At 44.6% G+C, this 24,331-nt stretch overlaps 1 long non-coding RNA gene across 1 annotated transcript; it reads right to left on the bottom strand.

Moving 5' to 3' along the window:
- Positions 1–12,960: 12,960 nt before the first annotated feature.
- Positions 12,961–19,519, bottom strand: LOC133273991 (uncharacterized). The gene is made up of 3 exons (XR_009744985.1): positions 19,184–19,519; positions 16,988–17,052; positions 12,961–13,177 (listed from the first exon to the last, which is right to left on the bottom strand). It is a non-coding gene; the product is annotated as an uncharacterized LOC133273991 (long non-coding RNA).
- Positions 19,520–24,331: the final 4,812 nt, after the last annotated feature.

The raw sequence follows: 24,331 nt of genomic DNA, 5'->3' as shown, positions 1-24,331 counted from the left end.
GACCCCTTATTTCCACCAAACAGCCATGCTTTGAGCATGGACTTAAGCAGAGCCTTTCCGCTTTTATGGAGTAGAGAATGGGAAAGGCAGATCTGGGGCAAAAAAGGACAACTTCAGCCTATGGAAGGGAATTTGACCAGCTCAAAGAAATGACCTCATCAACAACGGTAAGCTGCATTTCTCCAGAGACTCAGTGTGTTTTTCAGACCACTGCAGTGTAAGTTACATCCTCCTACAGTGATCTCTGTATCGCCACACTGCTCTGGATTGCTTGAGAACGTCTGCAGCAATTTGAGATAATTCCCAGCCCCACTACAGAGGCAAACACTGAGCTGAAGTGGCTGATTTACTAGCAAGCACAGCTGATGAAGGCGACATCAATGAGGACTCTTGGCAAGCCCGGCTCTGCGCAACCAGAGCCTGCCTGTCTGTGGTGGTACAGCCTGTAATTAGGCAGCACTCATCTGCTATATGCAGCAAGGATAAATATTGACAAACTCTGCAAGGGTCTCCATTTATTCAGCAGCTGCTGAGAGCACCAGGTGGTTTGGTAGCCTGGTGCATCTGTCACCGCAAGCTGCCACCCGCTCCTATGACAGCTCACAGCAAAGAGCAAGGAAGAGGTTTCCTGTGCCCCCCGCTTCTAATTAAGTATCACAGGGGCCAGTAACACAGGCATAGACCTTAAAGCAGGAGCATGAAATTGTTTCCTGAGTTTGCTGCTAGAGATCATACACTGAAAGCTGTTAACACCTACCCAAAGGAACTGAAGTAGCACCAAATTTTGCTGCTGGGTCCTTGCAGGGCTTTGGGTAGGTCTCCTCATCCTTCTGTGTCTCAGCCCCTCACCTCTAAAATGGGTGCAGGAAAGACTGTTATTTTCGCCCATTCAAATGAACACACAGTCTTCCATATGAACATGAGCCAGGAGTGTGCGCTTGCAGCCCAAAAAGCCAGCCGTATCCTGGGCTGCATCAAGAGGAGCGTGACCAGCAGGTCAAAGGAGGTGATCCTGCCCCTCTACTCTGCTCTTGTGAGACCTCACCTGGAGCATTGTGTGCAGTTCTGGTGTCCTCAACATAAAAAGGACATGGAACTGTTGGAACAAGTCCAGAGGAGGGCCACGAGGATGATCAGGGGACTGGAGCACCTCCCGTATGAAGACAGGCTGAGAAAGTTGGGGCTGTTCAGCCTGGAGAAGAGAAGCTGTGTGGAGACCTCATAGCAACCTTCCAGAATCTGAAGGGGGCCTACAGGGATGCTGGGGAGGGACACTTCATTAGGGACTGTAGTGACAGGACAAGGGGTAATGGGTTAAAACTTAAACAGGGGAAGTTTAGATTGGATATAAGGAAGAAATTCTTTCCTGTTAGGGTGGTGAGGCACTGGAATGGGTTGCCCAGGGAGGTTTTGAATGCTCCATCCGTGGCAGTGTTCAAGGCCAGGTTGGACAGAGCCTTGGGTGGGATGGTTTAGTGTGAGGTGTCCCTGCCCACGGCAGGGGGGTTGGAACTAGATGATCTTAAGGTCCTTTCCAACCCTAACTATTCTATGATTCTATATTCAGCTGCTGAGATTCTCTCCCTGGAACAACTCAGAGCAACAGGGAACCTTTTTATTTTCAGATGGAGCAGCTACAGCTATCCACCTAAGAGCTCCCTATGATCCTTCTCCCCAAAGCCAGGGAGCCAGACGGGGGAAGAAACCTGAACAAGCACTTTCACCTTTCTAGTTCTGGAGAATCAAAAGCAGGTTGTGGGTTGTGGGAAGAAGGAGCTGACAGGCCAGGGTAAGCCAGGAGCTTGGTGGCCAAAGGCCAGGTGCCCAGATCTCCTGCACTCCCCTAACAGTCTCCCACCATGGGCTCCACAGACTGTTTAAACATCCCAGAAAGGGCCCAAACATGTGAGAAAAGAGTCTGTGATTGTCCCTCAGAGGTTTTCTGCTTGTTGCCATTGTGCAACAGCAAATGCAATGGAAAAAACAGTGACCATAAAGGCAAGGGGGATCCCTAAGTGCTGTAGCTCAGCAGACTCCAGAGTCCCAACTCTCCCGTTGGACCGGCTGCCAGATACTGAGTGAAGCAAAACAACACAGCTTTTGGGTTGTTTAGGGAGAACTCCAGCCTCTGTGTTACCTTCTGGGGGCAGAAGAAGCATGAAGAGGCTTGAAAAACAATCAGACAAAGGGAGATGGAGGTGAGACCATGCTGCCACCCCTCTGAAAACTTGAGAAAGGCCTTTCAGAAGCAATCCCTAAAGTGAGCGCATGTTGTTTGTACTTGCTTTAGTGACAGCAAGCGCTAGCAACAGGTAGCGTAACCTGAGCAAAGTGCCTTATCTCTGTGACACCTGGAAGGTGACTTAGTAGACGTTACCACTGAGCAATACTTTGATCTACCAGGTGGGAGCAAAATGAAGGGATCGCATTTGTTTCTCAGGAGACTTCTCCACGCCAAGCCCTCCTGGCCCACCTGAGCCATCACATCACATCATCTGATGCCTGCAACATCCAGCTCTGTCTCAGGTTCCCACCCCAGCAAAGCACCTGTGGAGCTGAAATCAACCTTGAAAAACAACTGAAAAAAATCAAAGAAAGAACTTTCCTTTGTGGCAGCTGAGAGACCTTGCTTTGGTCAGACAGCAGAGCCCTCTTCAGTCCAGCGATGAGTAGTGAAGAGCTGGCTGAACCAACGTGACCCTGCAGGAACTGGCAATCTCCCAGGCAGGCCAAGCTGGGGTTTATCTGGTGGTTGGGTATAGTGAACAGCAGTGCCTTTAGGACACAACTAAATGTACCCCATCATCAAAGCTCTCACCATAGACAGAAGACAAAGATCTATCAAAACCAGAGGGTGGGAAATGCATCATATAATTCCAGATTACAGCTCTAGGGGGAAAGTTATTTTTTCATGAAGAAATCTTGGGGTGGAGGAGGGAACAAAATGGGAGAAAGGGAAGAAACCCACTTTCTGAAGCTAATAAATAATAATAATAAAAAAGTTATTTAACAAAACATGTCATCATGTGACAAGGTAGTTTTTCTTGCAAGCAGGTGCACCGCAGTTTTAGAAATATTAAATCTTAGGAGGTTTGCATTGCACAATAGATGGCAGCCAGAAAGCATGTTGATGCTTTTTGGCAGTATTTCAGATGTCATGGTGGTTTTTGTTTTTTTTTTTTCTTTAAAGCTTCCATCAGCAGGAGGGAAAGCCGTGCCAAGGAAAAGGAATCAAATCTGGATGCAGCAAGACTCACATTCAGACAGAGGCTCCCTGCCAGATGCTACAGGGCCAAATCGGAAACAACCACATTGAGTTCATTACAAAAACTGCATAATCAAAAGCCTGCATAAAGGAGAAAAGAAAAAATCTATTTAATACTTAGCTAAATTCTCAACTGTTGAAATAGATTTGAAGAAAAATTCATCCTAATCCCCTCTTCCTGTTAAGAAATTCCTCCTTCTTCTTTGAGACGTCCATGAGATGGCAGGAGTGCACTCTCCTCCGGTGGCCAAAGGGAATATGACGCAGGTGCCATTTCCACACTGAGAACCTCATCCGGCTATGGGCACTGCTGGGAAAATACCGATTTATCTTTCTACTTATTGCTGCTGGAAAGAGATGAGAAAGCAGCACCAAAAAGCACATCTTCAGACAAGAAATTGACTGATACCAGTTTCCCAGGGAGGCTGGGAATGGGTTCATTTGTCCCTCCTGCTTTCAGCTGCCTCTTGCTTTGGGCCACATACCCCTGCTCATTGCAGACCCTGGGTGTACACACTTATCCTGTGTTGTGCAGGAATTAGTGAAAGGGCACTGTGAAACTGAAAGAGTGCAATGAGAAAAGGGCCCGGTCATTAGCCAGAAAGAAATCTGCAGGCTGTGATTTAGAAATCACAGCCCTGGCACTTTTGGCTGTGGATGACTATAGAAACAAACCCTCAGGGATGTCCCAGTTTTCAGCTCTGTTTATGATCCTGATGCCTCCAAACAACTGGGGCAGAGCTGCAAGCCTGCCTCTGTTGAGGCAGGACCCATAGCAGCCCAGCTTTTGTGTGATGGGCCAAGGGATGGGCTGGCAGTTGTGCAAGTGCTTCCCTTAACCAGGCTGTAGAAGCAACATCCCAACAAAAGACTGATTTGATTGCCCCAACAGCTTCAAGACAGCACATTGCATGGAGGAGCTGCTCTTTGCATGCCCAAGGGTCTCAAACCCATGAGGTCTTCCAAGTCTTTCACCCACTAGTTTGCCAGATTCATGCTCAGCTCAGTTGCTGCAGTTTTGTATGGAGGGAAAGTGGTTCATGAGGTGTCTCTGTGAGGAATACAACTAGTTCTGCACCAGGTTCATGCTTGCTCAGGGACCCTCAGCTCAAGTCCTACCAGGACAGGAAGGCAAAAAGAACTCCAGCAGCCTCACACTGGGTCCTCTCTGTATTCAGACAGTTAACGTCCCATGCCTCATTCTCTTTTTACAGTGGTTTTTAGGCAGTAGTTCCTGAGGAAGGGGGGCATAACAGCAGGGGATAAAACTGGGACATTACAGCCAACACCTCTTCCCACTGGTCTACTCACCGTATCTGCACTATGGCAGCAGAGCTGGGCCAGTTTTGCTGTGCTCAGAACTCTCTCTGTATCTGTGAGCCCACGTCTACGTGCACCACTGTGACCAAATACATGCATGAGTCACCATGCACCTTGTACAGAGCAGCAGGGGATGGAGACTTAGGGGATGCTGTGGGAGACACAAAAGCCTTAGAACATTTGTATGATGTCCCACTCCTTCTCCAGCCTCCCATCTCATAGCAGGCACTGCCCAGTGAGCAGTAGAGCTGCATTCCCAGGGACACCACTGCAGCCTGCAAACACCTGTACCTCAGGGAGATACTGCCCTCTACAATGACCAAGAGATGACATTGGTTAACTTTTCTTAATGTCTTTTAATTTTCACCTAACCCGAACTTCCATTACCTCCTGCCCATTGAATCCTTTGCTTCTGCTTTGCTTCCTTAACTACCTCATGGTTTCAAGCTTTGCAGTTCACCATCCCTAATGTGATTTATAAGACTGCTTTCCTGTTCTTTTATTTCCCTCTTTCTTCTGCACGGTGCATCAACTGGTATCCTAACTCCTGGTTGCCGAACCAGTTTCATATCAAGACTCACAGACCAAATGCATCACATTCAACAGGTGGATCATCTCTAGAAGCTAATGTGTGCCTGCATCCATGGACAGTTAGTTTGCTGGTTATAGATAATGCTTAGAAAGCAGTGGGACAGGAAGAGTGTGAATCCATCAGCATAAGAGCTCTACTACCTGGCTCCTGAGAGCCCACAGAGCACTAGGCACAGCAAGAGGATGTCATAGGGATGCAACAGCTTTGAAGATGAGGGGGGAATGGGGAAAGAATTGTTCCTTTCTGATGAGGACCATATCACTCACAAGGTTAGTGCCCTACTTACAAACAACAGGCAGACCCACAAGACTTGGCACTCAAGAGAGCTCTAATCTTGAACCCTTGACTTGAATCATTGCTGCTCTCTGCAGTGTTTAAATAAATTATTAGAAAACCCCTGCCAAATGCATAAATCCCATCCTAATGCCCCCTGATGTCAGAGGGAAGGTGCCTGGTAACATTACTGGTGTTTGGATCAGGCCTCAGAAGAGCAGCTGCAAGATATTAACCAGCAGGCTCAGAAATTCATCTTTGCTTTAACTTGGTCTAAACCTTCGTAAATAGCTCACGATAGGTCAGGGGAAAAAGAATATAACAGCTCATATCTGGCTGTGTTCCCCTGTCCTATAAAATATGCTTATGCTCCTAAGAAAGACGAAAGCTTGCTAAACAAATTCACCCAGAGAGGTGGTAGTTTCCATTCCACAAACCAAACCATTCAAGAAGCACAGAAATTGCTGCAATGATTCTTCACCTTTTTCCATGGCTGATAACAATTTCCTCCTTGTTCTGTTCAGCATTCCCATTGCAACTGTTTCCTACCACCTCCCAGTTGCCAAGAAATCCCTCCTGCTGCTGTAAGAAGCATTGACAGCTCCCAGGAACTATCTGCTCATGGCATGTAAAAGCAAAATTGTAAAGGCAGGAGGAGCAGGTATGTTTTCTTCTGGCAGGAGATTTCATGGGCAGCATGGGGGGAATAGCAGGCAATTTGGGTGCAGATCTCTCCTAGCTTGGGGTGTGGGTGAATTACTCCACTTTCTTCTAGCTCCAGCTGTGTCAACCAGCATCTCAGAGTGCAACAATAGGAGAAATTATGAACAAATTCTTTTGGTTTTGACTCGGGGGAGGGGGGGAGGATAAGATGATTCTGAAGCAGCAGGTGCTGTTACCTGGCTCAGCTCAGAAATTGCTTGGTGCTGCAGCAGCCTGTGTCATGATTATCATTGCCCCAACTGGGAAAACAAGTGCTCAACAGGGAAATGCAGAGCTGGAATGGAGTGAAGATGGGCAGTGATAGCTGCATATCATGTGAAGATCTCCCACAGGCAGAAATATAGAAATCTTAGCATATTTTCCATTCTGCAAAGGACGGGATTTCTGTGCAGCACTGTCATATGCTGAGCAGCTGCAAAAGGTGGGGATCAAGCATAGCATTCTGTCACTTCTGGGAAAAGCAGCCAAAGACATTGACACTTTTCATGTACTCTGGCTCTATACCAAATGGCTTTACAGCAGGACTTCCAAATTACTACCTTGACCACCGCATGTGCTTCTTCTATGGTCTTAAAATCCATCTATGTAAATGCTCATTCCTCTTTTCTACCAGGATAATTCATTTCTGCCCTAAACCTCCACTTTCCAGTTCACATTTTTTGGCCACTGTGAGGACCTCAACAAGGCTTCATGCTGCCTTTGTGGAAGGGTGTTCACCTCTGCTTGTGAATCATCTCCCAGCCCTTGCTGAGGGCAGCAATGTTGAGAGCAGGTCCATATGACAGACCTTTTCAGAGCCTGAGCCTAACTGAATTGCACTGCTGAGGCAAAGGGCATCCTAGGGCTTGCTTAAACTGCTGCTGAAATGTGGTCTATCCTAGAATGAAACGCAATCATCAATTAACAACACAAACAGTCAGCTGTTTAAAGAGGTGAGTGAAAGAGTACAGCTCCAGGAGAAACTGCAGATCAAAGTGGTCATGGCACAAGGGGGGCAGAGCATCTGGCTACAGATCTCTGTTGAATTAGGTGTTGGAGCAGACTAGATCATAACAGCATTGTTAAACCAGATGCACTGCTGTTTTCCTATCAACAGGGATTACATTGGTTAAAGCATTTATTTGATACTGACTAATCGAGGAAGGCTCAGAGGAGCTGGGAAATGAAAGGGGTAATCAGATATTCCAGAGCAAACTCTCTCTGAGCGCACATGCTAAATGTTCAAAGCCAAAGCGTTGCAGGTGCATATTCCCAAATGCAGACTCTTGTCTTGCGCGATTTAAAACTGGGCTGGTAAATGACTGCTCTCCATGGAAGCTACTGTGCCTGCAAAAGACTTCCCAGACTCCAGCTGCCATCTCGTGGCCGTACGAGACATCGTCCTATTTTTTTCCTTCTGATCTACCACCATTCATGGCTCAAGCAGTTTTTCCAGGATTGGTAACGTCAAAAAATTCTGGGAAATGTTTTCCTCAGGAAAGCCCTGGTTGGAAGCATCATATTCCCAAATTGCAGCGGTTTTGACCTTTTCACCGCACATTAGAGAGGATACTTTATTTTCTACCAAGTGACATTTCAAAAAGCTGGAGGGAGGCGGGTGTTTAACATTGCTTGTCACCCTTGAAAGCTCCAGGGAATTTCAAGAGGTGTTCAGCAATAGGTTTGAGCTTTGCTGCTGTCTTCCCCTGCCTCCTGGTTAATACCTTCCAGCCCACAGCCCCAGGCAGGGAAGCTTCAGAAGGCTGCAGGGTCTGCAAAGCCAGAGGACCAGGCTACAGCATGCTACAGCCCCTCCGAGCTGGAGGCACAGCTTGTTGGTTTCTTTCTCTGAGCACTTGCTTCAGCCCTGTTCTGTGCAGCAGATCTCAGGGCCATCTGCAGCCCCAGGAAAACCAGGGAAGCTCTGAACACAATCAGAAGTCCCTCTGCATAGAACAGCTTGTGGTACAGAGAGCCCCAGGGTGAAGCTGATGGGAGTTTGGCTGTATTTTTTCAGCAGGACTTTTGTCCCTGTTCTTTTTTCCAGACTTGTTCAATGTGGTTCAGAGTGTCAGTGGGACTTACAGATGCTCATGGGGCTACTCAATATATAGAGTAAGGCACATTCCCAAAGCTGCTCTAGTCTAGCTATTAGCTGATGTGTACCACATCATATTCCGCTCCCTTATCTTCCCTCATGTCATTGTGGCCAGCAGCCACACGGCCTGTTCAATTCAATCTCCTTGTACTTAATGACATCTGTGTGGTCATTGCTGTAAAGCCCTGGGTTCCCCAGACACTGTGCATTGATATACACACACTGACTAAGTACATGGTACTTGCTTATTGACATGAGATGTGGTTGGTACCACCTGAGAGAGAGCCATCAATATTATCATGGTTGAAGTTAGCTAAGAAAAATTGTTGCAGGCTTCAAAGCCAGACCTCTTTGCTGCTGACGGCTTTAGGCCACTGCTGGAGAGTGCTTTGTAAGAGACACTTGCACCTCACCACAGGTTATAAGCCAGGCAGTGGTAGCTCCAGAATAAGATTTTCTGGCCCACATTTTGCAAGACATTAGTCAGTCAGAAATCTTTAGTGTAAAAAATATCTGATAGCCCACCAAGACATTTCCTTCAGCTGGTATTTTCCACAGTCAACTGCAAAGGAAACACAAGTCCCATACATGGTCCATCGCTCATACAACAGTTCATGCATCCTGCTTCTCACCATTATCCTCTGTCTCTCTGTGATCTGTCAGCTACAGATCCGTAACAGTCTGGTGGCAAAGCTGGAATCCCGTACCAGGTACCTGAACAATCCCAAAGGCACCAGGTTGCTCTAAATCACTTCTTCTCTGAAGCAGCATTGTGTAGTACCGAACAAGCCAAGCTGATCCAGAGTTACCAGACAGGCTGGATTTTCTACAGAGAAATTGAACTTGAGCAGTAGGGCCCTCCCCACTACGGACAAAACCTGAAGTACCACAAGAAACTTGGGTACCATTAGATTAAACTGTCAAAATACTTCTTTTTGGACTTAACATCTACACATTAGCTCTATTAACTGTCTGAAGACAGTGCAGAGGAGAGAAAGCCTGCTTGCAATACTACTTTATGGATGTCTAGAGAAGGGCTTGCCTCAGATGACTACACTGATGTAAATGCAGCACACTAGTAACTTGAGAAATAATCTGGGATGGGTGTTTGTGTCTCATCTTAGAGAGCTAAGGCAAACAAGGAAGAGCTTGTCCACTGGGACATTATAACTGATGTGGCTCACCACATCTCTAGCTGTCAGGCAATGTCCAGCAAGCATATGTTATTTTTAACCATTGCTTAATGACATCTAACTAAATGGGGGTGCATGGCCAGTCATGCAACACCTGACCAAGTGACACTTAGTTCTTGGGACAAGACTGATCTCTAATGCCAAGAGCTAAAGGCTGGCACCAAATTTGAGTTCTAGATGTGCATCACCTGGCAGTCAATCCAGGACTACAAAAAGTCCTCAAAAGAGCACTTTCATTTTGAGTGTCTCCATAGCAAAGCAAGGATCATGTCCCACTAGGACCTTTGGACCAGCCATTGCTACAAAATGTTCATGGCTGTGTTGTGTGAATTCCTCATACCAGAAGAGGCCTCTTTCTTTCTATACACTTTCCTCACTGGGAGTAGATTTTGGATCAAACCTTCACATCATATGATAAAAATAAAATGCAAAAGTTTTCCCCTGAAAACCTGTGATCTGCAGAGAAGTTAACAGGACCTGCATACTGAAACAGGACAGTAAACGTGTAATGAGGTAAGAGGTCGCTTAAACTTCTAGTGCCCCAGAGAGCTAGACTGTTACGTGTCTCTGAAGAGGGACTTTCTACAAGGGTGTGTAGTGATAGGAAAAGGGGGAATGGCTTTAAACTGACAGAGGGGAGATTTAGATCAGATATCAGGAAGAAGCTCTTCCCTGTGAGGGTGCTGAGGCACTGGCACAGGTTGCACAGAGAAGCTGTGGCTGCCCCATCCCTGTCAGTGTTCAAGGCCGGGTTGGACAGGGCTTGGAGCAAGCTGCTCTAGTGGAAGGTGTCCCTGCCCATGGCAGGGGGTTGGAACTGGATGAGCTTTAAGGTCCCTTCCAACCCAAATCATTCTGTGATTCTGCCTTCAGAATAAGGTCAAATTTCCCTGTCCAGCTCATGGTGGCTGGAGTAGGTGAGATAATGGAAAAATTCAAGTAACACAGGGCCCACTGTGGGGATCCACATTGACTCCATGAGGAACTACACAGAAATATCTGTTTTCTGCTACAGGAGCAGGGTCCCCCCAGCCAAGCACCCAGATCAGACAGTCCCAGGCTGAATGTCATATGAGCCTGGCTGCACAAGCTGGAACCCGTGTGGGCAGTGGTGGAAGAGTAGCCAGGGATGCATGGCAATGCCATAAGCACCTCTTGCCAGGGGGCTGGTCACACCCCGAGCAAACATTCTGGAGTGAGTCCTGATTATTGCTTCTCACTGGCTCAACCAGCCAGCTCGCTTTTTGTGCAGGACTGATGCAAGGTTCCTGTAACCTCCTTTGCATCTCACACTGGTCTACCTTCTTAGCTCAATCTGCTTCCATATCAGATGAAAGCATATTTCATGTACTTTGGGGATAAGGATTACCAGTAAGAAGGGATGCTAGCTGCCAGGTAAGCAAGGTTTATAGCAGGAATGATTAAAAAAACCCTCATAACAACTCCAGTGAATTTGGCTTCAGGAAAATACCTAAAGGTATAAGCTTCAAAAACATAAAGTATCAGCAAAAAGATTTGGCAAGGCAGTTCTACCCTTTGGTTCTTTGTCCTGCCGTTGGTCTTGGCTATGAGTTCTCATTGTCTCCAGGTGATTCCTAACCACTACCACAATTCCAGCAATATCGGAGCTACCCTTCTGAAAAGCTGATGTGCTGGTGAGCTGTGAAGACCTTCCCCTAACATGTGGGTACACATCTCATCAGCATATGTTTGGCTTTGGGCATCTTGAATTCCGAGCTTAAAAAAATTGGCACTCACGCAGGGAAGGGGGAAAATCTGCCTTTTCCCATTCTCTGTCTGGATTTGGTGTGAAGGTTTAATCAAGTTCAGTCCTCTTCTGTTGTTTTCAAAGTCAATGCCAAGTCTAGGCACAGGCTGGCTAAGTGTTGCTCTTCCGTGTGTTTCCCAGCAGTTGTGCAATGGATCTGATGTTTTTCAGCAACAATGGTGGGGAATCTCCTCCTTTCTCAAGGCAAAATAGGCTTTACTAACACATTAGCCAAGATTTTATTGTAAAATCATGGAAGAATGAGCCATGTGATCAGTGCTGTATGAATGAAATTCCAATCTGTAAATAGTCGGGCTGCAGACTCCCCACCCTGGTTTACAAGATTTTCTACACCATGATCCTAATGTTGGCTCATGCTGGCAAACAGCAAGACTGGGGACACAGTCAGTTTACTACACTAGGTTTTGGTATGCAAACTGTGTTCTTTCCAAAGGGTTTTTACAGCAAGCTTGGTCTTGCCAGGTGCCACACGCTCCCAGTTCCCATGAATTTCAGAGGAAGCACTTGGCAGTGTGCGGGGCTTGGCTCATAACATATGAAGGAATGTCTCAGCATCTGTGGCACTTGGATTAGCTGGCTTCATGCTGCCAAGGAGAGCAGAAGCTGATCCTCACATCTTTGATTAGATCAGCCTTAGCCTGATTAGCATTGCCTAATAAGAAAATTTCTATCTACGGTCACTGACCTCCAATAAATTCTGTATGATACAATTTTTGCACTGCAAATAAGCTATATGCTCTTTGCAGAATAAGGATTTGAGCAAAGTTCCAATTCCTCAAGGCTACTATGCATTTCTCATTATTATGTACTGCAGATGATGTCTTTAGGACATTGATTATTGTAGGAAGAAAACACCCACAAAAAGAAGGGTTCTAATTGCTTGTGTACGTATATATGTATATTTATATATATTTGTCATAAAATCATAGAATGTTTTGGGTTGGAAAGGACTTTAAAGCTCATCCAGTTCCAACCCCCATAACATGAGTAGGGACACCTTCCACTAGACCAGGTTGCTCCAAGCCCCGTCCAACGTGGCCTTGAACACAGCCAGGGGCAGCCACAGCTTCTCTGGGCAAGCTGTGCCAGTGCCTCATTTCCTTTAAATAGCCATTGCAGAGATGAAAGGTACATCTGTAAAGCCTCTGCTTTACAGCAGAGTAAGTCTTGTGTGCGAGAGTCATTTAAGTGCCTATTTGTTGTAATTAGACATATTACTAAAGCTTCTATATGGATTTCTAAAGGCACTGGCTGTGTTATTTCCTGCTGGTGTTTCACAGAAGCTACACGACATGAAAGAATCAGCATTTTGCCAGCAGTGATGGAGGACTGTCTTTCCGTGAGTGGTTCTCTCTGTTGGTGGGCAAACCTGGAAATGCAAGTGTGGAAATGGGATGGGAAAAAAAGCAGCGCCTCATCATCATATGATAAGTTCGAAAAGCCTGCTTTTAATGATGCTTGTAAGGAGCCACAGGGCACAAGAAGTTTAAATCTCTGATCACTCCATCACTTCTTTTTTGAAGTGCATGGTCACTGCAGATAGATTCCAAATGCTTAGGATGTTCTTGCTGCAGAAAAACTAGCAAACCTAAGGAAAAAAAAAAACAAAACACCAACATTCCTAAACCAGTTATTTAAACACTTGGCAGCTTTTTATCAATCAGTATTTATCTAACACAGAAATGCAGCCAGTTTAGCTGTTCTTACACATGCCTGAACTTGCCTTTTTTACAGCATGAATACATTTGTGCCTTTTCTGAACTAGTTGAAAGCTCTGTGCACTAATCTCCTCTCTCCCCAGCATTAATGTTCTCCTCCTGCCAAGAGGGGAGAAGGATGGGTCAGAAGCAGGGCTGCAGGAGATATGAACCTTTTCCCTCAGCCCTTTCTTGTAGTGCTGTTTTCATCATAGTGATTTTTCCATACTCCTTCTTTAAGAGGGGCCCTAAAAACAGATGTGAGAGAGGGAACAGCTGCTGTTATTTGTGCAAAGTTTGCACTGCCAGAAGGTTTGGAGAGCAGCTAGGTATCTTCTGGCCTAGGCTGACATCCAGCCTCTGCAAGAGCCCCTTGTGCCCTCCCACAGACCATCCAATCATTCAAAGCCTCACTTTACTCTCACCAGTATGTTAAACCACTTTCTTTCACTTCATTTTTCAGTTTCACCTTAGAGCTTGCACATTTTGGGGAGCAAATATGGTTGCACCTCTCTGTTTGGAACCACAACCAGCACTGTGGTGCTCTGTCTTGGTGAAGGCCCTTAAAATATTCATAATCATATTTATTAAAAGCTCTTAAGGACTCCTGGACATGTTAGATATGTTCTGACTTAACCACACATTTCTGGGTCACAAGCTATGCCATTGCCAAAAGGGAAGAAAGCATGATCTGAAAACAATGAGCATGATCATGTGCAAATCAAATTGTGATATGAAAACCATTTCAGATCTCAAAGAACAATTAACCATGGAGCACTCTACCTGGCAGGCTGAAATAAACCTGGAAGGAAGCTCGAACTCTCAGATTTTGCTGCCTAGAGTAATCTTTCTACATACAATAAGGTAGTCCCTGATGGGTTGCTGTGGGATTAAGGAAGAAGGCTGTATGGACATGCTTTTCATGATCTGTGCTGCTCTATAGCATAAAGAAGTTTGTTTTCATGGTGGCAGCACTTGCTCTTTGCCTTGCCCTGTCCTGCTGTACCCTGTCTCTGAGGACCAGCTTGATGCCTGCCAGCTCCCAGGGGAGCCCTCCCTCTTCCTGGGCTCCTTCATATCATCTCACAGGAGCAGAGGCAGTGAGAGGGCTGGGTTCTCTGCGTGGCGCAACCGTTCCACTCCCAGTTTCATGCCTCCAGGGCGCTGGATGGGGACGGCTGCAAATGGCCCGCTCTGTCTTTTGCAGAGCAGTGGAGGAAAACCCCCATCAAAGTCAGTCAAGAGAGGAAGAAAAGACCCCTGTCATCTTCAGGGTGGAGACGGCAGCTCCTAGAGGTGCCTCAGGTACCAGCAGTTGAATAAAATAGATCAAAAAGGGTTGGTCCTGCAGCACATAAAAACTCCTGGGAAGGCTCCTGATGCCTTGACTGAATCAAACCCTTAGAGAAGATAACTAATGAATTTACATCAAGTACAAGAATCCTTCCACTCAAGCACTATTGTCTGATATATAACAGGTACCAGCATCTGGAGGTGAAAACAAGAAGCTTTTCCTGGCTGCTCTGAGCAAAGCATTTTCAAGCTGAGCTGAAGAAGTGAGCCCATGAAGGGGGCGAGCTTCTTGTCATTAAAGAGAATTCCTTGTCCTAGGTTTCCCACAGCAAAGTCTCAGATGTCAGATTCTTAGAAAAATAACTCAATAGTTGAGTGTTACAGGAATGGGAGCAGCTTGAGCTGGGTGCTTCCAGGGAGACACCAAGAACACAGAAATTCCTGTGGGTTTATACCCTTACGTTCTATGCACACAACCATCACACTCTGTACATGGGCCTTACATGCTCCTCTTGCTCCAACGGTGAATGTCGGTCTGGGGTGCAGTGGTCTATCACTGGGTTCCTTCATGGCCTTGAGGCAGGCCATAAGTTAATTTTTATCTCTCTGGTAATGATGCAGCTCTATCTTCCAATTTGCACTGACCTCAAGACTTTTATTTACATAACTAAGTGCAGGTTGCAGCAGCCTAAGTCTGAAGTAACTTCAAGTACCCATGCTAACCAACTACTCAGGCTAAGCAAGACCACCACGTCAAAAGAACTCAGCTGAAGGATTCACTTAACTAAACTTTATTCACAACATTGTCAGAGGAAGAGAGCACTGCCAAAACTCTGAGCAGCAGCCTATGCCAGTGGGAGCTGAGCTGTGTGTGGGGAGTACTTTGTTCATGCTGAGCACAGACACAGAGACAGGTATTGTTCACCCACACATCTATAAGCTAAAACATCTTCAAGCCACATAAAGAGAAAAAGCTGGCCTCAAGAGAAAAGGAGGCAGTGCAGTCCTAAAAGTCACAAGGAAGAGGGTTGTTTTTAATAAGCACAGTGCTGCCGCTAGCTTAAAAGGAATAAATGAGCTTGAGCAAACCACAAAATGAAGAAAAAATACCTGGTAAAGGCCTTTAGCACCACTGATTGCCATGAAGTTGCCAATAAAAGCGGAGGAGTAGCATGTTTGTCCTACCTGTATTTGCTTGTGTACCTGTACCCAACACTTTGGCCATGAGTCCACTGCTGAGACAACATTGCTCAGAGGTTTCCTCTGTCCTTGACCTAAAAGCACATGGCAAAGGTGCTTAGACTTTTATTAAAGCATGGATGTTTAATGATCAAAGCCATGAGGGAAAAAAACAATATAGTATTTTGATCCTGTGAAGTGATTGTACAAGACTTAGCCAAATCCTACAAAAATGAGATGGTCAGAGTTAGCCCGTGTTGTACACATTTAATGTGCCATGTAGTCTGTAGAGGAGGCTGATGTCCTTGCTTCTGTTCTTGGTCTCACAAACAGACAAAGGCTCTGCAAAAGAAGCCCAGATCCCTGGCTTTACCCAGGCAGTACAAGCAATAGACTCTTTCCTCCTTTCTACAATGATGCATGCAAGGTAAAGTAGAGCAAAAAGATGAATAAAAAGAGAAATCAGTGCTTGATTTCAACTGCCATTTGTGATTTGGCTGCTAGGAAGCAGACACTTGCACCATTTTATCAGCAGCCCTGAAACTTGACACATTTTTGCTAGCTTTGGCCTCTTTCCTTGGATATTGCTTTTGCAGCATCAGAAGTTGCAACATTTACAACAGTTGCAAAATGTGGATTCTTGGCTGGCTCTGCTAGGCCTTAGGAAAGGAAAGAAGGAAAGCATATGCAATTTACAGAGAAAGAAATAAAATTCACAAGAATAATAGCAAGAGTGGAAGTTGTACCTCCCATTTTGAGCAGTGTTCAGGTCATAGCAAAGGGCAGCAGACAGGACAGTCACTTTTTCTGGGCTACTCTTACTGTCTCATATAAAGCAACAAAAGAACCAATACTCGCACATTTATACTTGCTAGGACCCAAGACTTCATTGGTCATAGCATCATAGAATCACAGAATGGTTTGGGTTGGAAAGGACCTTAAAGATCATTCAGTTCCAGCCCCACTGCCATGGGAAGGGACACCTTCCACAAGACGAGGATGCTCAAAGTTCCGTCTAGTCTGGCCTTGAACACTGCCAGGATGTGGAAGCCACGAAGATAAAGCCATCCAGATACCACCCCCCAGAAATATTCTCCTCTCCAATTTCTTAAGGACCTGAAAAGACAGTGATGGACCAATAGACCGTCTGCTCAGTTTTACGTGCATGGAGAGGTCTAATTGCAGCATACCCACTTCTGATTGTGCTTTGCCTTCCCAAGTCTTGATCTGCAATGCTGACCACCCACTCAGGCAGGAGAGGTGAGAATACCCAATACGGTCCTGATTTTACCACCCCTCCTTCCTCAGGAACTACTGTAAAAAGAGAATGAGGCATGGGACATTAACTGTTTGAATACAGATGTTGACATCATTAAACCTGTCATTACTTGCACTGCTCAGCAAACCAATTGCAGGGCAACACCCACTTTGGATAAGTGACTCTTATTACCAGAATGCCCCTTATAAAGTACAAATCCTATGGAATATCCAGCAGATAAAGTCCTGTAGGGAAAACAAACTCAGATCAGGGCGTGAAATCAGACACAGTGAGAATGACACAAAGTATTTGCTCATCCCTCACCCACCTAAAATGCCATATCTGTGCTGAGCCGATTTGAGAGGGCCCATGCCTGTTTTCCAGTGCAAGTACCTGATGGGGATCAGGGAAATGATCATTAAAGATGTCCTAGTTTTGCAGATCCACCCATTGCAGCTTGCTTTACCAATATGGTGTACATGACTGTAAGCTTCTCACTCACACAGTTTAGCTGGGGTGAGAGGGCTACAGGGACCTGGCACTTAAATAACCAATAAGCCTTTCCCTAGGAAGGCTTTGGACAGTCTATGATTCAACCTACTGAAGAAAGGAAAAGGTTCTGAAAGGTTTCAGTTACTGCATTTATGCCAGCCCTGGGACAGATCCACAGGTCAGAAGAAGGAGGAATCCAGTCCCCTAAGCAACCTCACAGTGTCCCCATCATTGCTCAGGCAGGAGGTGATTGATAGAAATATTCTTATGTATGTCACTATGAGGCATATAAACGGGAAATTTGGGGATAGTATGTTGATGTAAAGAAAGCAAATTGTTGGGAAGCAAAAGGTGTGCTTCACAGTTAGATAGTCATTTACCTCTGAAAAAAAACAGTTCTTCATGTGGTCTTTTCAATAGTCTGAGTCCTTGGAAGTTTTCCACCACAGTCAGATTTCCTAGCAGAGTCAGATTTTCTACCACAGGAAGATTTTCCACATCAGATGTTTGCTCTTTCTATTTTTTTTGATCCGCCTGCTCCATAGAAGTACAGATTGTCTCATTTCAGCCCATAAAACAGCAGCAATCTTGGATAATGTGGCTAAATAAGTTTATTTGGAAAGAGCTCACATTTTGAGGCACCTCTCCTGACTTTCCTTGCCAGGCCCTTTACTACTTGCTAAAACAGTACTTCCACCATAAATAGAAAGGCAATCACCTGCTTGCATCATTGGCCCAGGCTGTAGGAACAGTTGGCCTTCAGTCTCCCTCAGACTTGCAGAGCTACATTTCAATCCATTTGTCAGACACGACATAAAAGAGGAGACCTTTTAACGGTACATTAGCAGAGAAATGAATAAACCTGGCAGTGGAGGCAAAACAAAGTAGCTGGAATACTCAGCAAAGAGCAAAGCTGGAATGTCCCAGGGCCCATAGGAATTGGAGGCTTTTGATGAAAGTGCTTCCACGTAATGAATAAAATGTGGTATATTTATAGCTGTAATCTGGTCCTAGCTGTCACCTGACCGACAGACAGCTCCAGCCATATGACAGCTCAAGCGTCTTTGACTGCGTGCTACCATAGCAGCATTCCATACCCGTCCTGCACGTTTTCATGCAAGCTACTGCTACAGGCAGCAAAGGTCCCACTTTACCTACTAAAACACAAGTCATAAGGACATTTCCTTGGGGCAATAGGACAGCATTGGATGATTCAAGGTCACTCACCTACTATCAGGTGTCATCAAGATGTGGTGTTTGCATCTCTGCAGATATGTGCAGGCTTATAGGTCTTCTCAATCAGACCCTATTTCAGTACGATACTTAAGACAGAACCTGACTTTACATGGGTATTTCATTACTCCTCTTGAAGTATGCCCCTTAGTACTTCCATGAAGGGTGCAATGACAAGCATTGTTACTATGCTTTCCTAGAACAGAATGTACTACAAGGGCTAGGTAATATATTTTGCATCTCTTAAGATTCATCATGCATAACAGTTATCTCAAGTTTGAGCCAGAAATACATTCAATGAATTTTAATCAATGATAATAAACGCCTGGGAGGGGAAAGGATGAACCACAGAGTGTGAGTGAAATTTTAACCCTGCTGAAATCAATGACGATACTCACACTGGTCTCAGTAAAGCAAATATTTCACACATGATCACACTGACAGTGACCTCAAATTCACTTTTAGTGCCAAGTGTTCCCAAGGTCCTGCAACTCCAGCAATGTTTTTGGGTGTTATCACGTGACAAAACATTTGTGTGTAACTGTCCGGGTCTTGTGACTCTGGCACAGAGGGATTTAAAATTTCTTCATTCCCCATGTGACCCTGCTCTCGAGATGCTTAGCTATGAACTCTAGCACAGCCCCACACCCCTACAAAACCCTCCTTACCCTGACCCTGTGTACAACAGCCCTTTCCCAAATGAATGAGGGAGTATTTTTAGTTTGTTCCCTTATAATCCCTGTGTGCAAGAGTTTTTAGACAACTTGTAACCACCTCTTTTGGCTTTTCAGCCACTCACCAGACAGAGGTTTTCATGCAAGATAAAGGGTTTTTTTCTTTTCCTTGCAGTGCTTCCAGCTTGAGTGGTGTGTGTTGCATCCTTTCAGATAGCCAACTGAAAGCTGTGCAGGAGAGATAGTGGCCTCCTCCTCTTCACTTCAGCATCTAAAGAAAGAAATTTTCCCAAAGGTCTGTGAAGGTTTTCTCTGGAAAGTCTTTGTGCTTTGCTTTTTGGCTTAGTAGTTGGCACAGTAAGAATACAGAGCCAGTGTTTTCGTCCTTGATCTGGTCAAGGCCACAGTCAATACTTACCAGAAGATTACACAACACCCCTTTTCCTGTCCCTCTCCCCCCACTAAAAATCATCTGTGTCAACTTTGTTGGTTTTGGATCACAAAATTCATTTGCCTGCTGTGTGCCCAAGCTCTCAGTATCTCATCAGGAAGAAAATAAAACCCAAAAACCCCAACAACAAAGCAAACAAGCAAACCCAAACAAAAAAACCAAACCCCAACAAACAACATGGGAATAAATATGTTTACTCTCGTATTTTAATGCTTTGACTAAATGAAAAACCTAAAATAGAAAATAGAACTTCACACACTTTCTGCATTGTTACAACTGGTTGAAAACACCAGAAAAACTACCTTTTCTACATTATTTGCATGCATCTGGTCAGCATGTCTTGCAAAGAAATAAAAAAATAGAAACAATGACAGTGATACCTCTAATATTCAGAGCTAATACCCCAATACCCAGAGCCAAGAGACACGTGACAAATTTCTCTTGGAAGAGTATTCTGGAAGGAAGGGACATACTTTAGAAATGAGATGGCATAATTTATATGATAGTGTGTACAAAGAGCAGCTGTTGGCATCCTTGGAGATGGACTACGTCAGTGCTCTGTGAGGAAAAGTACCTGGGTTGGAAGAACTGTCTCTGGTGCAGGACATGCATTTGGACTGCAGTCATATTTGTGGGAGAGGCCTTTTATCCACCTCTATGAGTACATGCACATGCGCACACATGTACAGAGGCAGAAAACATTATTTTAGTAAGTGACCTTGCAAATAACTTCCTTTAACACTCAGAAGAACATTGAAAGGGTCTTGGCTAGACAACTGAGTGCAGCCCGTCTGTCTGATGCTTTTCTATCTTTCACGTCTTTGCCCCCTTCTTTACCAGGGGGACAAGTACAAGGCTGGGATTATTTCTGAAGGAAAAGCAAGCAATAATTCATGTCCAACATCTCTATGCCAATGTTAGTTTGTGTAATAGACAGACTCACCACCAGAAACTCTTCCCTTAGTCCCACCAACCCCACTGTATCTTGTTGAACAAGCTGCCCCATCCTCATTCACTCCTGCAAGAAGGGAAAAATCCATACCCCTGGAGACCGAGAAGAAATAGAGAGGAGCCATAAGATGTGGTGGCTGAGCCCACACCAGCAGCACAGCTCTAGTTCAGACTGTTCTTTACAAGTGTTTACAGGAATATGCCTGTGCATGGCTTTCTGCAAGTCTCACCAACACCTAGTTGGCTGGTTTCAGCTTGGCTAGTGTTAATTTTCTTCCTAAGAGCTGCTACAGTGCTGTGGTTTGGCTTTAGTCTGAGAATTACATTGATAAGATACCAATATTTTAGTTGTTGCTAGGCAGTGTTTATCGTAACCATGGACTTTTCAGTCTCTCATGCTCTGCCAGTGAGGAGGGGCACAGGAAGCTGGGAGGAAGCAGAGACAGGACACCTGACCCAGACTAGCCAAAGGGATATTACATACCACAGCACATCATGCCCTGTATAGAAACGGGTTTACTAGGAGGGGGGTGTTTGTTTTCTCTTTCTCTTTTTTGTTATTTCCCTTTCCATTAATATTATTACTACTAGTGGTAGTAAGTTACACCTTATTTTAATCATTAAACTGTTCTGATCTTAACCCATGGATTTCATCTCTTTCTGATTCTCCTCCCCATCCCACTGGGGAGAGATGGGGTGAGTGAGCAAGTGGCTGTGTGGTACTGAGATTGAACCACAACGACAGGTGAACAATTAACAGTAGGACTTCATCAGATCAAAGTCTGAAAAGTAAATATTTCTGTCAGGGATCATTACTTTGCTTTCTTACTTGGTTTGCCCTGGAACAATAGTGGGGATGGAGAGAAAAAGCCAGTATAATTTAACAATGATGCATTGAGTGAGACAGTATCTGGTATCACAGAAATTCCCCTCTCCTTGCCCCATAATTCATGTCTTTTAGAGCTAGGGGGATATTCTTGTGCTGCTTGCAGCAGGGGTAAATGAACATGGAGCTGTGGCTTTGGAAGAACATTTCAGATCTAGTGAAATATACTTTTGACCTTGGCATAAGAGCTGTACCAATATCTTGGTGCTCAAGGAGAAGAAAAACATAAACAGAGAAGCCTCCCATGTCTGACACTAGGATAGAACACTCTCAAGGGGAATTTTTAACCTAATTGTCCACCATCCCTTCTGAAAGAGCCAGAGAGTTAATGTTCCCTGTGCAGAAAACAGCATGTTGTAAGCAAAGATTGTTTGGAACCGTGCTTAATTTGATGAATAATATTTTAGTGGAGTCCAGTTACTCTCAGTGTATCCAAATATATTTGGATAGCTGTGAAACTGAAAAAGCAGAAGTGTTTGATAAATATTTCCTGCCTATATCTGGGACAAAGTTGAATGCCATTTCCACATTATATAATGAAGATGAAACGCTTACTATTCAAGCAACTTCGAAAAGAACATCAAAGAGCACAACTAACTTTTTAAAAGCAGCGAGTCTAGAGGACTTGCATGTTGGCATTTTAAAAGCTGGCTCTTCAGAGAACTGTTCTCACACAAGGTGGGAATGCAAGAGTTTAGAAACCATCCAGGAGACCATTTCTAAGAAGAACAACAGTGTTGTGTCAATATTTGAAGAGTGTGACTGAGGTTAGTCTACTTAATTTCAGGCTGGCTAGTCCAACTTCGCTCCTGATCTAGGTATAATGAAGGGGTTTGTACCAATTAATAAGGAGGTGGACAGTGGGGACGTAATGAAAGAGTAATCAGCAGTTTTCACGGGAAATGGTTCCTGTCAAAGAAAAAAATCCATCTGGTTATTTAATAAAATCATGGGTACAGCTGATAGCAGTAACTGTGTTGACTCAGTGCTGCACAGTATCCAGATCTGAGAAAATAAAAAAAAAATACAAAATCAATAGGAGTGCATAATAAATGATTTAAAAATAGCTATTGCAAATATCTTCAAATGGCTTTGTTATAAAGGATTCATCAATGAATAAAGACTCTTTTTAATGGACTCTTGCAAGCACTTGTGCTTGTGCTATTCATTGTATTTCATTTAGGATCTACAAGAAAACACAAGATGATTGCATCATTTGTGAACTCTGGTAGTTTCAAAACTTGACTATACTATTTAAAATTGCACTAATAGGAGTAGCTTGTCTTGCAAACAAAGACTGCTGGGATGAGGATAATTAGGAGAACGTGGTAAAATGAGTTTACTTAAAGGAAATCTCAGGACAGGCAAGTGCAAAGTGCACTTAGGAACAAGTATTCAGCACTGCGCAGGATCACAGAGACAGTATCTCTAAAGGCAGAAGTGCCTCTTAGTCCATACCCTGGAAAGCAGCAGACTGTCCTGTAGAAAACTGCACTTGAGAACATTTGTAGTGAGCTAACTCCAGTGCAACGCTGAGGCCACTGGAGCTAACAACAACCATGGGCTATCCGGATGAGTGAGATAAATAGGAGGCATTGCTGGCGTTCATTTATGGTGAAGTTGCTCCAGAAATTCAGAGTCCATTTCTTGTGTGCACATTTTTACTTTTTTTTTTTAAGTAATTTTAAAAACTGGAGGATATTCAGACATTATTTGCAGTGCATTATCATAGACTCATATAATACCAGGTTGGAAGGGACCTCAAGGATCATCTTGTCCAACCTTTCTAGGCAAAGCAGAGATGTCCCAGCACTCTGTCCACCCTAATCTTAGAAAAGTCCAGTGTTGGGGAATCCACCACTTCCCTGGGGAGATTACTCCAATGGCTGATTGTTCTCACTGTGAAAAATTTTCCTCGTGTCCAGTCCGAATCTCTACAGAAGTAACTCGTGCCCACTATCCTCATCTTTTCCATGGGACTCCTTTGTCCAAAGAGAGTCTCTGTCTTCTTTGTAGCAACCCTTTAAATAGTGGAACATGGTGATCAGGTCTCCCCTGGGCCTTCTTTCCCTAGGCTGAACAAGCCCAGCTCTCTCAGCCTTTCCTCACACATCTTCCTGGTCCTTGGATCATCTTTGTGGTCTTCCTCTGGACCCTCTCCAGCCTGTCCACATCTTTTTTGTATAGTGGGGACAAAAACTGAGCACAGTATTCCAGGTGTGGCCTGACAAGAGCTAAGTAGAGTGGGACCACAGCATCCACTTATCTGTTTGCACAGAAATTCACAGTGCTATATAAATGACATTTCAAAATAATGATAATTTTGCTGTAAAACTTCCATATAGACATTTACATTCTTCCATATTTATTCCACTCTAAGGAAACTTTTCTCCTGTAATGGTAAATGAGGTTTATACAATTGGCCTTCCTTTTCATTTCATGTAAGTATATGGTATGGAACTTGAGTCCTGTGTCATGCCAGAAACTTCCAAGATACTCCACACCTATGAGCCCAGAGCTGCTAACAGTAAAAAGGGGAATATACTCCTTTTTTGAGCTGAAATGAGAGAGGTCTGGACTCTCAACTTCATTTATACCAGCCTACCCCAGCAAAGACCTTCTTCACAAAACTAAAGTAAAAGCTACTGGGACTCTTTCAGGAGGGAATACAGGCTCTGGAGTTAGCTTTGCCTTTAATAAACCAGTTTTCAGGCCATGTAGGTCTCCAAGATAGCTGTAATGAAGAACATTCACATTGCAACTCTCAGTCACTCAGCTTGATGATGATGAATCACCAGGGCTTTCTGTCTATTGTCTACAGAGACACTGGGCACCAGAATGTAGCATCTGCATTTGGAGAGCAGATATATACTCCCAGAAATGTACATAGTAACAAATCAAATGATCTGAAAGAATATATAAAAAAGGTAAAGAACATTTGAAGTGCCCCTTGTTCATGTGGACAGTCTTTCCTTGATCTCAGAC

The sequence above is a fragment of the Pezoporus flaviventris genome, unplaced genomic scaffold (assembly GCF_033815535.1).
Source record: "Pezoporus flaviventris isolate CSIRO_AGI_PZ_B2104156 unplaced genomic scaffold, CSIRO_AGI_Pfla_v1 ptg000035l, whole genome shotgun sequence".
Classification (NCBI taxonomy): domain Eukaryota; kingdom Metazoa; phylum Chordata; class Aves; order Psittaciformes; family Psittacidae; genus Pezoporus; species Pezoporus flaviventris.
This window is presented reverse-complemented; position numbering and strand designations above follow the sequence as displayed.